Genomic DNA, 16942 nt, shown 5'->3' with positions numbered 1-16942 from the left:
CCCACAGCACACCTGCCAGCTAACAATTCCCTTCAACTGGAGAAGGGGAGTATATACCTGAGTTACCTGGGCTACACTAACAACCAGTCATTTGTCCCCCTGATAACAAACAGGACTGTGGAAGTGTAAAAGAGCTGAGCCCAATTTTCATTCAGATGCTTACAAGGGGATGTGACATCTTGATAATCTAAAATATAGATTAGATCGGGGACACCCACATTTAGGATTAAACTGCCTAGACCAGGGATGCTAACATTTTGGTCACCCAGTCTAAATCAGGGGTGTCAATGGTAAGGGCCACAGACTGGATATAGCCCATGGAGTCCTATCATCCATGACCTGGCATGCTGCATTGGGTCATGAATTGGCATGCTTCATGGAACATACGGTGGCCTTGGCCCCACGTGCTGCATGCAATGTGCAGGCTGCACACAGTGTAGGGACTGGAACCAGTATGCATGCTGCACACAGTGCATGAGGCCAGGCTGGTGTGTGGGCTACATGCAATGCCTGCCCCAGACTGGCCCTGCACAGTAGATCTGGGGCTGGTCTGGATCAGGCCCACAGACTGGCCCCTCATGCCAGATCCAGTATGAAAAGCCAGTCTGGTACAGGCTCCACATGCAGTTCACAAGGCCCTGCATGCCATGTACAATGTGCTTCAGAGAAGCTCCAGGGGTTGGGGTGGTGCAAGTGCTAAGGTGCATGGTTAATAGCTCAGTAGTTGCAAGTTTGAGGCCATAACAGAAGTGCTCACAGCACAGCCCTCTCAGAATACAACCAGTCTGCAAATTCTGCTAAATACTGTGTCACAAGGGCAAAAAAAAAGAAGTAGCAGCCCCATATGCTATGGGGCTGGGGCTGGGGCTCAGGCCAGCATGTTCTGCACTTGGTACATGGGGCTGGAGCTGGAGCTGGTGCACATGCTGAAAGCAACATACAGTCCAGGTTAGGGCATGTGCTGCATGCAGTGTCCACTCCAGTCTGACCTGCAAGACTTAGTGCTTCCGGCCAAGTATTAGTAAGACATTTTCCACCTACACAATGCCAGTGCTGCCTAGAAGTTTAACATCTACCTGGATGGTCAGAGGCTGGGCATGATGCTAGGCTGGACATTTTGCTACCAGGAACACTTTAAAATTGACAGTAATGAAAATTAAGACACACAACAGCCTACTTAACAAGCTGTCTGGGTGATTGTGGAGTGCAAGAGCCTCAACGGTAAGGATGTCAGCTCTTGCCATCTTGTATTCTGTAGCAGAGTGCTGTGCACCAGTTTAGAACCAGTCATTACACATCAAACTCATTGATGTGCAGCTACATTCAACGATGAATATCATCTTAGGAATTCTTTGATCGGCCCCTCTACCATGGCTCCCAGTCCTGAGCAACATTTTTACACATCATATGTGATGGGAAGATGCAACTAGCAAGCTACTGGAGCAAATCTATGGCAATCCAAGCCTTCTGCTGTACAACAATTACTTAAATCCACCTGCTACACATCTACCATCACGACACCCACTGTGGTCCAAACTGCTGCACCAGGACTGTGCAGCAGAGACCCTCTGATGTGAGGAATGGAGGTCAACATTACCAACAAACAAGTTCCTTATTACAGATCCTACAGTCTGCCCACCTGGCTTCAACCTGCCACGCCATCAGTGAGCTTTACTGAATAGGTTTTGGACATTGCAAGGTTTCACAGTTTCATAGTTTCATAGTTTGTAGGGTCGGAAGGAACCTGAGCAGATCATCTAGTCTGACCCCCTGCCATGGCAGGAAAGAATACTGGGGTCAAACGACCCCAGCAAGGTGTTCATCTAACCTCCTCTTAAACACCCCCAGGGTAGGAGCCTGTACTACTTCTCTTGGAAGCTGGTTCCAGACCCTCGCCGCCCTGACTGTGAAGTAGCGCCTCCTGATAGCTAACCTAAACCTATCCTCTGCCAGCTTGTGACCGTTATTCCTGGTCATTCCTGGTGGTGCTTGGGGAAACAGTGACTTCCCCAATGCCTGCTGATCCCCTCTGACTAGTTTATAACAGGCCATAAGATCCTCCCTCAGCCTTCTCTTGTGGAGGCTGAACAGGTTCAGGTCCCGTAGCCTCTCCTCATAGGGCCTGCCCTGTTGTCCCCTGATCATGCGAGTGGCCCTCCTCTGGACCCTCTCCATGCTGTCGACATCCCTCTTGAAATGCGGTGCCCAGAATTGGACGCAATACTCCAGCTGCGGCCTGACCAGTGCCGCATAGAGGGGGAGGATCACCTCCTTGGACCTGCTCGAGATGCATCTGTGGATACATGCCAAGGTGCGGTTGGGCTTCCTTACTGCCTCTCCACACTGCCGGCCCATGTTCATCTTGGAGTCAATGATGACCCCCAGATCCCTTTCCGCCTCCGTGCTGACAAGAGGGGAGTTCCCTAACCTGTAGGTATGGTGCCGGTTGTTCCTCCCCAGGTGTATCACCTTGCACTTGTCTGTGTTGAAACCCATCCTATTCTCATCCGCCCACCCTTGTAACCTGTCTAGGTCTGATTGTAGCCTGTTGCATCCTTCCAATGTTCCCACATCCCCCCACATCTTAGTGTCATCAGCAAATTTGAACAGGGTGCTTTTTACCCCCTCATCCAAATCGCTGATGAAGATGTTGAACAGTGCGGGCCCGAGGACCGAGCCCTGCGGAACCCCACTGCCCACGTCCTTCCAGGTTGAGAAGGACCCATCCACTACCACCCTCTGGGTGCGGCCCTCCAGCCAGTTGGCAACCCATTTGACTGTGTGGGTGTCTACACCACAGCCCCCCTGGTTTCTTGATGAGAACAGGGTGAGAGACAGTATCAAAAGCCTTCCGGAAGTCCAGGAAGACTATATCCACTGCTATCCCTGCGTCTAATGATCTGGTGATCTGATCGTAAAAGGCCACCAGGTTGGTCTGACAGGACCTTCCACTGATGAACCCATGTTGGTTGCCCCTAAGCATGCAGTCTCCTGCTGGCCCCTCCTGGATGTGTGCCAGCATAATTTTCTCGAACAGCTTGCCTAGGATCGAGGTGAGACTAACCGGCCTATAGTTTCCTGAGTCCTCTTTCCTGCCTTTTTTGAAGATGGGGACCACGCTGGCCGTCTTCCAGTCCTCCGGTACCTCACCAGAGCACCACGAGTGCTCGTAAACCCATGTGTGCAGCCACCCTCTACCATTGGGGTCATTGCGACAATCCAGATTTTAGCTGTAGCAAAACACACACCATGTCATATATTGTCAATGGCTGCCCACTAACTAAGTTCAGTGGCAGACTACAGGAAATGCACATGGCCACTAAGGACGCTATTGCATGGCTCAACAATTGTGTATACACTGACTGACTGATGGGTCTGACCCTGCATACTGGATCTGGCACATGCAGCTGGTTTGCGGGCCCAACCTGCCCTGCAGACTGGATCTGCTCCCCTTATCTGGCCTGTGGATGAGTTTGACACCCCTGAACTAAATAACTGACATCTTACTAGTAGCCCAAGAACCACATGGTATCTGCATAAAATAGAAAAGATAATAGCCACTTTCCTCTTTCATAACAAGCTGAGAGTTCAGGGGACCTTAGGCCCTTACCTTGCTGCTTGTTCAAAATGAAGCATTTATATGTTATGACCTGGGTTACACATCTGGATTACAGATGAAGGAGCCCCTGAGCTGAACTGCAGAAGCCCATGGGTGTTTTGGCTGCCTGCTTTCCATTCAGTCTCACTTCCAAGGCCAAGATTATAACAGGTTGCAGGCCACTCCACCAGGTATCAGCAGATCTGGCCTCAGTCTGTTGCCTACTTAAAGCTGTCAGCTACTTAAAGTGGGCCCAGTTTTTTGTTGAAAAAACAAAATTTCAGCATTTACAGCCCTTCTTGATTTCTGGGTTTCCTTAGTTTAATTTCTATTTCTTTTTCCTTCCCAGGATTTTTGAGACTTTTCCCCCTTCACCTCTATATGCAAATAATGGAGGTTTTTGTTCTTTTTCTTTTCTTCATTGGTTTTCTCTTCCCTCACCTGCTTCTTCCCCTCCTTCCTCACCCTCACCCCCTTTGTATCTATCCCCTGTTCTTGGCTGCTAAGCATCAACTGTACTGGGGCCTGCAGCTCTGGCATGGGGCCACACCCTGAAGCACATGCCAAGCGCATCAGGAATTGGCCAAAAGTACTGCAATAACAATAATAGAGCTGGCATTGTCTCCACTCCTTGTGGTCCCAAAGGGCTGCCCACACAGCATTGATTCATTGTTGTTAACAGGGATGGTGCCCCTACCTCTCTCCATGGTGTTTGGAAAATGTCTCCCTAAGTGATGTTAGGCTTTTATTATTACGCTCACGAGCTCTTCCTGCCTGCTGGCTCAGTTGTGCTCTTATTCTCAGTGTTCTGCTTTATTATGCTTCATTTTGGGAGGAGAGGTAAGAGTCTGAAGTCTCATTATTCCACCCCCACAACACAAGCCAACACCTGCATGTTGACTTACTTTTTCCGTGCTGGATTCCGTACTCTGGAGCTCAGTGAAACTGTGCCTAGGCTGGTTGAGAGGGACTGTTGGGATGCCCTGGGAGTGCCACACTCCACCCAGCTCTGCCTCCAAAGCCAGATTTGCTGCTTGTGCTGCAGTGGCAGCCCCATGCGGGTGACGCATTATACACATACTTCCAGATTCTCATGTGGCAAAGCAGCTCAGCGTAGCCCACCAAATTAATTGCTGCCTGGGACTGATTTTTATTAATCATAGTTGATGCTGTGTCCCTCCCCAGGACAAAGCACTTCCTATACATTACAGAATTAAGCCTCCTGATTTGCTTCATTCATGGTGGTGTGATCATTATGCATAATTTAGAGGATGAGGAAACTGAGTCATAGGCAGAGTCACTCAGTATTTGGTGACCGTTCCAACTCGGATGGAAGGGAATCTGCAACCTGACTGACTTGCAGTCTCTGGCTCTCACCACAAGACTACACTGCCTCTTTTCCTCTCCAGTGACTCTTGCATTTTCCTTTCTTCTTGTGCTTTCTCCTCACCCCAATGAGCTCTAAGAGGAGGGAGCTAATAATACAGTAAGTCAGGGTGGGAATCTTTCCCCTCAACCCTTCCTCCCCCCCCTCTTCCTGTCCATACAAGATTGATAATGAAACCGATACCTTTCACCGGTGTAATTTTCATATTTAATGAGCGTGACTCAGAAACTATTACATTAATTAGTCAAATCCCACAAACCGTTAATGGTGCACGCAGTAATTAATATTGTATTCAATTAAAAGCTGACCCGTTTCAGGTGCCTTCCCCTGGTTTGGGGGGCTCTTTGGAGACAGCGTATGTTGTAGCGCCTGAGGCCAAGCCTTTTATTTTGTTCCGGTGGTGGGCGAGGTAGGGATTCGTCTTTTCCGTTTTGCTTCCATAATTTTTTTCTCCATGAACATATGCTGAGTCCTTTCCCCCACATCCCTGAATGTGGCTGCTCTCACTATACAGACAACCTGCTTGCTGTGATTTATGGGTTAGCCCAGCTCAGGGCTCACAGACTGGAAAATTTCCAGTTTACACAAGAATTCCCTGAAAAATGAGCTTGGTTAATTTATTTCTTTCATTAACGAGTTCGAACTGTGAGATAATCTTTCTGAAACCCCCCTTCTTTCACAAAGCCTGACAAGCGCCAAGCCCCCCTACCTCACTCTAGCACATTCACAGTTATTCCTGAACTAGCTGCACACAAAGCTGTAGGCCTGGGACTTCTGAAACTTCTGCAGAGTGGAATTTTTCACTGCTTGAAAGAGGGAGTCCCAGCCCTCACTCGCATCCCTGTGTTGGTAATTCAGGGCTGGTGGCTGAGATTCCTTCTCTATTGCACATCCTGCTCCTGGTGAGTGAAGTGGATGGGAATTGTTGCTGTTGATTTCAGTGGGAGCAGGGACAGGTGTTCATACTGAGCTTCTCTCCCAAGTCTCTCATGCTTTGGGGTAGGTTAGGGAACATACAGCTCAATAGGAGGCAGCAGGTTATGGGGGCTTTCACCATGACCTTTGTCTACTCAGTTGATCCAGGGAGCTTCTGACTACAGTGACCTCACAGTTAGGGATATTCTGCTTGAAATAAGTTTAGGCCATTATTCTTGAATAAATAAATTCCTCCCCTTGATTCTTTTCACTTCTGTGCTGGTGTCAGGTTCTTACAGGCAGCTGGTAACAGCATCTTTGCTGCCTCTATCCCATGCAGTTTCTAGATAGGCTGCCTAATCCCTTCTGTGCCTTCCTGTGGACTCTCTCCAGGTTTCGTATGTGCCTCCTATAGTGAGGTGACTCCTCAGAACTCTCACCAGGCTAAATAAAGAGAAATTATCACCTCCCCATCAGTTTCACAAAGGATGTCCCTATAGATTTGTCCTAAAATAGCATTTGTAATAGCATCACACTGCATGCTCTTGTTTAATTTGGTATCTGTTCTGACCTGTCGGTCCTTCTCTGGATCACTGCTCTCTAACCAGCTCTCTCTTGGCTTCTGTTTTCATGTGGTTTGATTTTCCCCTAAGTATATTACCAGCATTTGTCCATGTTAAGTATGTTCAGAATAGAAAAAAGATCCTGTTGTCATGTAAATATCCTAATATAGCAAGGAACCAAAATGGAAAAGACACAAAATGTCGATATGCCGGTTATTGATTCTAAAACAAATGGTTTGTCAAAGTTTTCTAGGAGCAGTGCTGGTTTTTAAGAAAAGAAGTAATACTTTCAGTGACAACTACACAAATATTTGGAAACAATCCTTTAGTTATATTGTAATTTAATAGGATTTCCTGGTAATGACTTTAGGTGCAGACTCTTCAAAGACTGCTGTAGTTGCTCTTGTAACAGTTCCCATGTATAGCACATTGACCTGCCCACAAGTTCAGACAAAATGCTTATGTAGTCATCCTGAGGTATTTGCTATATCTAGATGGCACGATTACATGGTATTATTAGACTGTAAAGCTCCTCCAGGCAAGCGCTGGTGTCCTCTTCTGTTTCTTGTACACAAGAGTTGACCACAGGGGTGATGCTTAAAAAGGGTCATAATGCACTGTCAACATGGAAAATATAATCCAGCCACTAAGCAGTATTTACTATGTCATAAATAGCTGGATATTACCAGCTGAGTAAGGGGTAGCCAGTCTCTTGATCTGCATATGCCTTGTATGTAAGGGCAGGTGTCATGTTATTACAATGAGAGTGACCATGCAAATTAATGTACCTAGTTCTGGAAGTAGCTTTTGTTTATATCAGGGAGCAGGCCAAGTGTGAAATAAAACTGGAATTTTAGGGGAAACTAAGGGAAGTTACTGGGAACTGTGTACCTAACTCCCTTATACTTGTTTAAGCACACACTTTGCCCTGAGGTGAATGCTGGGACAATTTGTGAGGCAAGGGAGAGTTAGGCTTGCTGACACTGGAATTTTTATTTTTTGAATATATATATTATATAAAAAATAAAAATTGTGTGTGTATGTGTGTGTATATAAGTGTGTGTGTGTGCGCGCGCGCGCGCACACACACACACACACATAAACACCATCTAGCATACGGCTTTTCACAAACCTTAGCCCACTTTCAAAATCTTAAGCCCATCCCCAAAAATTCACATCCATGCAACTGCACACCCGTTACAATAATCACATCTGCACACCCATCCGTATTCCTTTCCTTGCTATATTTACACTGTTCCTTTGGTTCTAGTACCAGTTACGAGCTTTGAGCTCTCGGTTCATTCACTGTTGCTGTTGGTTCTGCTGCTGCTGTCACTACAGCTGTCCTTCTTGCTGTTACTCAACCCAGTTGACTCTCTGTCTCCTTCACCGTCACTGTCCACTTCCCCTCGAGTGGGGAGTCTTTGAAGAGCCTGTGCCAACTGTTTCTCTGCCAGGCAGAGGTGGCTGCATCCTCCCCATCCTCTCCTACCAATTTCCAGTAGTAGGACTGGAGCTTGCTCAGAACCATTTTAACACAGTCTGGTACCTCGAGTTTCCTGTGCCTGTATACCAGGAGGTTCCTGGACTTCCACAGGGTGATCCTGACATAGGACACTAACTTATTGAAGTGGGCTGTTGGGGTCCCCTGGTGTTTAGTCAGGTGCCCATATAGCACCGCCATTCTTGTCACCAGCACAACCCCTGTCACTGCTTCACAGAGCCAATTTACCTTTTTCTACACTGCCCTGGCATATGGGCAGAGCCATAGGAGGTGATTGATGGTCTCTGTTGTGCTTTGGCAGACCTCCCTGGGGCAGCTGGATTGACCTCTCTGCCCCTCTCTGTGTCTTCATACCATCAATGGGAGTGCACGATGGGCTATTAGCCAGTTCAGGTCTCTGTGGTCTTTTCATAGGTCCTTGTGAAGATTCACTCCCATACAGTGCTCCATGGTTTTCAGCATATTTCTGACCGCTTCCTTTATCTTTCCGTGATTGGACATAGTCGTAGGGCCTTCGTTCTGTAGCCTGTACTTGGTGCAGAACTTGTTCAGGACCTTGTAGAACCACAGGTATTCCATAATCCACAGTCTCCCGTTGGTCAGCATGAGCTTGCTGACAGTGGAGTACTGTTTAAACCTGATACAGGCAGGCTGGCAGGATCTACACACAAGTACACTTCAGTTGGTATCAGACTCTCCCCTCTTCCTTCCAGAATGGTGTCTTGGCTTGAATGGGGATTAGCTGATGGCAAAATAAGAGGATCCTTCCCTCCATATTGAAATGAATCTAGGAATTGGATCCTCCATCATACCTGCAGTGCCTTCCCATGGGCATGTAGCTAGAACTGTAACTCATGAGAAGATTATTCGCCTGCCTATGTGTCAACAAACTGCTACTGATGTTGTGCATTACCATAGCACTCCTTAGGGGAATGAGGTTGCAAGGTCATGTGGAGTGAATTCTCTGCTACTTTCAGGAACCAGTGTTTCCCTCCATGGCAGTAGTGATGTCCAGTGATGAAACAGTCTGAAAGAGGCAAAGCTAAGCCCTTATAGAAACAGAATTCTTGTCTTTCCTCAGGAGACAGAAGTTAATGAACTGCTGTGTGGAATCCTTATGGGAGCACAGCTGTCTGGTGTGGTCACTGAATATCAGGTAGTCATTTCTCTCCCATCATTAGGAAGTTCATTGCCCTTGAATAAAGGAAAGCCTGAATCTGGGGGAGAGGCTGGCAATATATTTACTCTGTTCTTCCTTTCTTAATTTTGTAATTAAATTTTGTTTATTGCAGTGAAATATTTTCCGTCTAAAAATGGCCACAAGATCTGCAGTTATGAGAGATTTCAGTATCAAATCAAGGTAAATAGGCAACCACCAGCCATTTGAATATCCAGGAGCAGACAGCTGAAATAAAGTTTGAGGGACCTGAGGTTGAGGGAGGGGTAAACAAGGAAAGGTAAAATGTGCATTAAAAGGGTTCCCTCTCTCTCCTACACTTCTGTGTGCTATAGCAAAATCCTCCTGGTATTTACCATTTCCTGCAAATGATAGAGCCTTGTTGCCAGTTCCTAGAAAGAGGCATCCAATTCTACCAAAATAGTGTGCCACCATAAAGAAAGTGGAGAAATACATGTCCCTAGAGCTTAATTCAACTCCTATCACAGTTAAGAGGAAGACGCCTGCTGCTTGTGAATGGGAGTTGGATCAGGCTATATATCTGATCCAAGTCCTGAGTGGTCCTTTTGGGTGGAAACCCTTTTATTCACTTTGTCCAAGTAGCATTTTGCTGATTTTGTATCCCAAAAGAGAAAGGAGTGCCTGACTCAGACTCTGAGGCTGGCAGGGAAAGGTCAGGCTGCTCTTACATTTTCTTTTTTAAAAGCTTTCCTAATCAGAGCATGCTCTAGCTAAACCCAAGTGATTAGGGCACTTAGACATGTTCCAGGAATATGGGGAGAGGGGCGGGGCATGCTTTAATTAAAGCAGCTCCAAGAGGCACTCTAATTAAAGCACCCGGAGTGTCACATGCATCAGCGTCCCTGTGCTGAAAAATGGTGGCAGGGGCGCTTTAACTAAAGCTCCCTGAAAGAGCTTTAGTTAGGGTGCTCCCGCCACCATTTATTTAGCACGGAGAATGCTGATACATGTGATGCTGGAATCTGCTGGAGCGCAGTAATTACCATGCTCCAGCAGACGTGATTAATCAAATCTACTCCAACATGCTGTAATTACAGTATGTTGAAGCAGCCTCGCTGCCCGTGTATAAGAACCAGTCTTATTTAGAAAGGAGCAGCAGTGAAATGGTTAGCCTGAGTCCTATTGTCCTTACTGCAGAGGTGGTTTAATATGGCTCTCCTTGCACAGATGATGCTATTTTTTAATAGCTACTGGTACATAGCAAATGTGCCCTGAGGTTCAAATTAAGCTCAGACCTATATCATCCCTGCCCCACAAGACTGTACACTTTAAAAATGTGTTTGATCCCTGCTTTTCCTTTTGGCCTTCTAATTAAATCCCATTACCTAGTTCCCTCCTTCTTTCTGCTTAGTTATTTCCTCCTGTTAGTGGCTGTAGACAGTTTTTGCTCCTTCGTTTGTTGATTGTTTGCTCTACTGGGACTATTCCATTTCAGGGTGAGAGCTCCTAAGAGATGCATCATTTCTTACGTGGCTGGCAGCTCTGCCCATGGAGAGAGGGGGCTTTTTCATTATAACTGCATGATGTAGCCATGCCCATTATCATTGTGCATCCTGGCATAATTAGTTTTGTAAACCTGCCCATGCAGCCATATGCAGACGCATGTCTATACTGACAGGACCATAAATATAAATCTATCTACTGAAATCCAGCCTTAGGCAGTCACAGGAAGATGGCACAGGGTGAAGTGAATGCTAGATTTGGTACCACTCTGCCAGGATATTTTGTACAGAGTCACCCTACAGCAAAAAGGTTTAACTGGAAACAACACTTGCCCTGTTTTCCCTGTGCCAGCACTAGCATAGGTCACTTTATCAGCTTGACATCTTCCTGAAAATAATGTGTGATACTCACCAGTTTATTGACTCCCTTCAGCATTTCTGTTCCACTCTGTGCCCAGAGATACCCTTTTAATAGCTGAATCAGTGATTCTTGCCCTCCACTGATGTCTGGTTTTGAACTGGTAAAGTGCATCCTAATACCTTCTAGCTCCTAATGAGTATTCTGACTCAGGATAAAGCATTTTCTTTGTTACTCATCTTCAGCTGTTCTAATACAAGTCAACACCTCCCTTCCTCAGCTCTCTTGATACACTTGAATCCTGACCTTCACCAAGCCCAGCTATTTGACTGTTGCATATCCCCATGGGTAGAGCATCTCCAACTTGTCAGACCATGATATGAAAGTATCAAACTCATGTATATTGTGAAACTGATCCAGGATTGAAGCATGGATATCAAGAAATGAGCAGCTACTATTCTACTCCACTGGGCCACCCAGACCATGCAAGATACTGCTGGTTCATTTGCTTTTAGGATTACTGCTTGTCCAGTTGATGTTGTAAATCCTGGCTTACCCTGCTGTTGCACCTGGAACCAAGTGGCTAGCCAGTATTTGGGGATTTGCTATGTTGGTTTTTTTGCAGTGGAAAAAAATGAATGAGAGGGTTAGTAATTCCTCTGATGCAATCCTGTTTTTTTGTAAGGTCCAATTTCCCCAACATTAGAACAAATGAGCCAGTTTCCTGTTCAGAAATCCAAGTCTGCTTTCTAGTTGGTCCCTGCACCAAGGAGCCCAGCTTCTCTGCTCTCAGGGCCATGCTGCTTCCCTAGTTTTAGTTTATATTTTCATATCCACTGCTCTGCCAGTCAATGTCTGGACCCCTTTTTCCAAGGCCAGGGAAATCCCTCTTATTTTCCATAGTTTACTATTTGTTTTAATCCTTTCCTTGCAGCTGAGTACCTTGAGCAGTGGCTTTTATTATTTCAGTTATCTCACCCCATAAAGGAGATAAATTATTTCTTTCCTTTAGCCTGACTGAAAAGTGTCTGGCACGCCCATTGCTTTCAGTGAAGTCTTGGATTGCCTATAGGTCAGACATGCTTGTTGGCAGCCACCAGGGCTCTTCCAGCACAACAATATAACTTGCTTTGACTGTAATGGCTGTTCAACTAGTCTAGATGGAAGCCATCATGGGGGCTCCTCCTTAATCAATGACAGTTTACCTTAAGGATGCCAGGGATTGGCTCACTGGCCATAGGGACCCCTACAGTAGGCAAAGCATATGCATAATCCCATACTCAAAATGCTGGTGAGCTGCTTGCAAGGGTAGGAACTGTCCAAGCAGAGGGCAGGCAGTTCTGAAGTGTGTGTGTGTGTGTGTGTGTGTGTGTGTGTGTGTGTGTGTGTGTGTGTGTGTGTGTGTGTGTGTCAGCAAGAGAGAGAATCCAACAATATTTCACCCAAATGAGAAATGTTATTCTGCAGATTAAAGCCACGCAGGGCCTGGTTTTGTCTTTATTTATGCCTTTCTATTTCCTTCTCTGCTGACATGGGTGCACATGCCGGGAAGCACTGAAGGACATAATTGGCGTTGTGAAAAATTATTGGGAAGCCAGGACGTTCCCTTGCAGTGATCCCCCCCTTCTCTTTCCCATCTGTCACCATCTAATGTGACAAAGTTTTTATCGGGCATTGAGGCAGAGGAGATTAAAAGTAAATACTGCAATCAGGAAGCAGCTGGGGGGAAAATGTAACACATTTCACACTAAGCTGAACAGCTCATCAACTTAGCCTTGTATATCTACAGTGGGTGGGAAGGAGGGAGGAAGGGCTGAGGGGGATGGGGAGGTTCAGTGTGCTCCTCCACACTGGGAGGCTAGAAGGGATTATGTTTTCCTAGATAAATCCGGCTCCTACTTCTGTTGACATTTATTTGCCAGGGAGGGAAAAATCCCAGTCACTTTGTTTCTGTTCTTGTAGGAAGACCCAGCCAAGCTGTTTGCTTCCAGGCCTGGTTCCAGGTATTCTAGACTCCTGCTACGCTACTGCCCAACTCTTGTTCACCAGAGAGATCTAACCTGCCACGGCGCTCAGGCTGCTCTAACTCCTGTTGCACAATTGCAAGCTAGCCACAGAATGGGGGAATGGACAGGTATAGCTGAATGGCAGAAGTATGAACTGACTGGGACAGAAAGGTCTTAGATTTGTTTAAGTGGCTGCCTAGGACATTTGGGAAGCCCTGGCTTTAATGTCGTTGTACTCAGAACCTCTTGTCAGCTGGTAGTAGAGGGCAAGTTTACATGATTGTTCCTCTACCCACTTGACAAAGTGATTGGAAGAGGAAGCTGAGACGGATCAGGGTTTGGTTGCAATGGGTTAAATAAGCTAAGCATGGCAGTTCTCACTTTTCTTTCTTTTATGGAGGTAACAGTTAAAGCTTAAGTATTTTGCTTATCAACTGTTTCTTCTTCTCACAGTGCATCTGAAGTGTGTTGATTTCTGGACCCTCACGCCCATGCTTTGTTTCTTCCTTTACAATATTGTTGTTGTGTGAATGCGGTGGTAGGGGAAGTGTCTGGATTGACAGCTCTAGAGTCTGTCAGAATTCTCTATCTATCCCCAGGGTAAATACAAGGCAATTCAGGCTCCCCATACGTGCCACCCTCTGCTAATGTGACACATTCCTGCCTCAGAGGGAAAGGTCTTCTCAGGGGTGAGAGGAGTTCAGCCTCCAGGATCCATTCAGATCTTGACTTCTCTGCTGAGTGCCAGTGAGGGAGCCAATTAACGCCACTTGTGGTGGTGGTTTACATGAAGCAGACAGCTGTTTTTGAACCTGTATGCAGACACTGCAGCTTTAATTAATTTAATGACATTTCCCTAATTCATAGCAACTTCCTGGATTTTTCATCATGTACTCCACAATCTTGATAAGGTTTCCCCTTTTTTTTTTGCTGGTGAATCTGGTCACTGATGAGTAACACATTCAAAATCCTACCTGCCAAGGGATTAAAAAACACCAATTCTGCCAATGTCTTTTCAGGTGTGACATTTTTTTTTCACTCCACTGGGCAGTTATCAAATGCAGTGCTCATGGGGTTGGTTGGTCCTGGAGTTGGTTTTTGTTCAATATTTTCGTTAACCATATGAAAGATGGGATGGAGTGTATCCTTAGCAAGTTCATGGATCACACGAAGGTGGGGGGAGTAGTAGATACACTGAAGGGTAGGGCTAGGATTCAGAGTGACCTAGATAAATTAAATTATTGGGCCAAAAGAAATCTCTTGAGATTCAACAAGGACAACTGCAAAGTCCTGCACTTAGGATAGAAGAGTCTCATGCACTGCTACAGGCTTGGGACCAGCTAGCTAAGCAGCAGGTCTGCAGAAAAGGACCTGGGGGTTACAGTAAGCTAGATATGATTCAATAATGTGCCCTTGTTGTGAAGCTAACAGCAAACTGGGCTGCATTAGTAGGAGTGTTGCCAGCAGATTGAAGGAAGTAATTATTCCCTTCTATTCAGCACTGGTGAGGCCACAATTGGTGTCCAGCTTTGGGCTCCCTGCTACAGAAAAGTTGGAGAGAGTCCAGCGGAGGGCAACAAAAATGGTTCAGAGGCTGGGGCACATGACCTCTGAAGAGAGGCTGAAGGAACTGGGTTTATTGAGTCTAAAGAAGAGAAGACTGAGGGGGGATTTGATAGCAGCCTTTAACTACCTGAAAGGGGGGTTTCAGGAGCTAGACTGCTCTCAGTGGTAGCAGATGACAGAACAAGGTGCAATGGTCTAAAGTTGTGGCAAGGAAAATTTAGGTTGGATGTTAGGGAAAACATTCTCACTAGGAGGGCGCTGAAGCACTGGAACGGGTTACCTGGAGAGGTGGTGGAATCTCCATCCTTGGAAGTTTTTAAGGCCTGGTTTGACAAAGCCCTGGCTGGAATGAACTCGTTGGGGATGGTCCTGCTTTGAGCAAGGGGTTTGACTAGATGACCTCCTGAGGTGCCTTCCAACCCTAATTTTCTGTAATTCTATGATTTTCCAGGTTTCTGGGGGAAAAGTGCTTGTTTCTCTTCAAGTCTGAGATCCATTACTGTCACTTTTCTTTCTAATATATAGTGCTTTAAGCTACAGGACTAAGTAACCATAGGGCATTCCAGAATCCCCCATATCAGTGTCATAGGTGCAAGCTTGGTGCAGATTTGTAGCTGTCACCGTTAGACTGTTGTCTGGTGTCCTCTGAGAACTGGGCTGATGTTCTCAGTCAGGAGCCATCCAGCTGGAAGAACTTGGTCAGGTTGTGGAATATGTGATCTAGATACAGTGGCAGGGAGACCTTCTGCATTTAGAACTGTAGCATGAGAGGATTCTTTGAAGGAACCTAGAGATATAGAGCTCTACTCTTCTGCTGATTGAGTCTAGAGTGGGATGGGGAAGTGGGGAAAAGCTACCTGCTGGGAGTCAGGCATCTTGCTTTGGCATCAGGCCTGCATCTGTCACCCTTGCCTTCCTGTTGCACTTGCCTACAGCTGACTTGGATTCCCATACACCCACTGAAGCTGCAAGCAAGCACCACGGGTGGAATGCAACACCTAATCCAGCAGCAGAGGAATGCTAAGAGACTGACTGTGCATGCTGGCTTTACTGGAACTTTCTCACTGTTTCTTGAGAAGTGCTAAGAAACAAGTTCAGGACATGTGAAATGTCTTTTTTCTTTTGTTGATTTTTCTTTTGTTGTTCAGGGTTTTTTTTAGTTATTGTAAAATTTTGTTCAGGACGTGATGGGACACCATGTGGAATTTTCTGTGTGTTTACCGGGAGCAAGCAGTCCAGGGGAATGTGTGTTCAGTGTGAGGAGCAGAGTCTGAGTCTGTAGCAAAGGCAACTGTTGACTAAGCGCGGGCTCTACTGAAGCTCTTGTTTTACTCCAAGTCTGTATTAATGATGCTTGCTCAGTATTGTATGATGAACTTATTCAAAATATCTAGTTACTAGAAAAAATCCTCTAATACAAAAAATGCAAATCAGTGTTGGGTCAGAAACTGGTCATGTCACCAGCTTGAGTTTAAAAGAAGTGTACTTTTGTCTCTTATGTGAATATTTTATGCCCTCCAAAATATTGATACAGTGTATCTTGTTTGAAATGTCATCCCAACCATAACTAGTCTTCAGTCCTGGTGCAAGAAGGTGCAGCTTTGTTCTGGCCATCTCAGAAGGCATTCATCATGTAGAAAAAGCATGTGTACATGCTCTGTTGAACAGCAATATCATGTTATCATTGTCACTCTTGTTCTGCTTATGAACTTCTCTTGTAGTGTTGTGTAAAATCAAGACTGAACACTCATAGGGTAAGGGACTTGATCTTTGCTTGTTTGTGAGACATCAAATTTTGGATGCTCGAGTGTAATTGTTGGTAGAGCTGATAGTAGTACCACCTTCAGAGTTAATGGTTGCTTGATGCTTCACCTCAGAGGTCCTGTTTTCAGTTGCGTATAATTTGTTTAACTTGAACTGAAATTTTGCATGTTGGGTGTTTGCTTCTGGCTGAATTCTTTTAGAAACCTTCATCTAAAAAATTCAGCTATGTATGAAAATAAGGAATAATAGGCTTTGTCCATGCCAAAGAATTTGTAGAGCAGTTCTATTTAAAAACTCTAGCAGGTCCTTATTTTGGAGTAGAGATTGGAATTTGGCAGGGTTTCATAGTTTCATAGTTAGTAGGGCTGGAAGGGACCTGAGCAGATCATCAAGTCCGACCCCCTGCCATGGCAGGAAAGAGTACTGAGGTCAAAAACCCCAGCAAGGTGATTATCTAGCCTTGTCTTCAAGACCCCCAGGGTAGAAGCCAGCACCACTTCCCTTGGAAGATGGTTCCAGATCCTAGCCGCCCTGACAGTGAAGTAGTGCCTCCTGATGTCTAATCTGAATTTACTCTCTGACAGCTTATTTCTAGTCACTCCTGGCAGTGCTCGGGGGAACAGGGACTTCCCCAACGCCTG

Source organism: Crocodylus siamensis, chromosome 2, assembly GCF_052110815.1.
Source record: "Crocodylus siamensis isolate JL-2025a chromosome 2, ASM5211081v1, whole genome shotgun sequence".
Taxonomy (NCBI): domain Eukaryota; kingdom Metazoa; phylum Chordata; order Crocodylia; family Crocodylidae; genus Crocodylus; species Crocodylus siamensis.
Note: the sequence above shows the minus strand (reverse complement) of the source record.